Genomic DNA, 886 nt, shown 5'->3' with positions numbered 1-886 from the left:
GCAGGTTGTTCCGCGGCGCGGGGTGGCTCGAGCGGCGGCGTGCTGTGTCTGCGTCGGCCGCGCTAACAGGCAGCCGCGTCCCTTCCAGGTGAGGCTGCTGGCAGCGGTCCCCGAGCGCTAGCAATTCGAAAACACCTTGCACTTGCATGAGCTCTTCTCCGCGTTAGTGACTGCGTTTGGTAATAATTCCACGAGGGAGATGCTGTTAGTCCACTTTACTGGGACAGAGGAAAGCGCGCACAAACGGGCTGGTAGTCTCCTAGCCACGTCTGTGTTCAGCCACTGCCCTATGATGCCTCTCACTTATGAAAGATGCACCCCGCTGCTCAATGTGACTGGCTTAAAAAAAAAGATAGAGGAAGCCATTTCTGGCCTCCGGTTGCCCAGGTTACCGTTTTGAAAGTGGACAGCGCGCTGACATGCCTGCCTTGCTTTCTCATCCATAAAATGACTAATTCCCTGTCGCAGGGACATGTACAGGTCAAGCACCTGTGACAGTCGTCTTGAGTGCTTCATTATGACCCATTACTCTTAGCTCTTTTTGTTTTGTTTTTGTTTTTTTGGGGGGGGACAGTCTGGCTGTGTCCCCCAAGCTGGAGTGCAGTGGTGCAATCTCAGATCATTGCAACCTCCACCTCTCGGGTTCAAGTGATTCTCCTGGCTCAGCCTCCTGAGTAGCTGGGATTACAGGTATGCACCAAGATGCCCAACTAATTTTTATATTTTTAGTGGAGACGGGGTTTCACCATGTTGGCCAGGCTGGTCTTGAACTCCTAGCCTCTTGTGATCCACCTGCCTCAGCCTCCCAAAGTGCTGGGATTACAGGCGTGAGTCACCGCACCTGGCCTACCGTAGCTCTTGAATCCAGCAGCAGGTCCTGACCTGC

The sequence above is a fragment of the Colobus angolensis genome, unplaced genomic scaffold, assembly GCF_000951035.1.
Source record: "Colobus angolensis palliatus isolate OR3802 unplaced genomic scaffold, Cang.pa_1.0 Scaffold128, whole genome shotgun sequence".
NCBI classification, from domain to species: Eukaryota; Metazoa; Chordata; class Mammalia; order Primates; family Cercopithecidae; genus Colobus; species Colobus angolensis.
Note: the sequence above shows the minus strand (reverse complement) of the source record.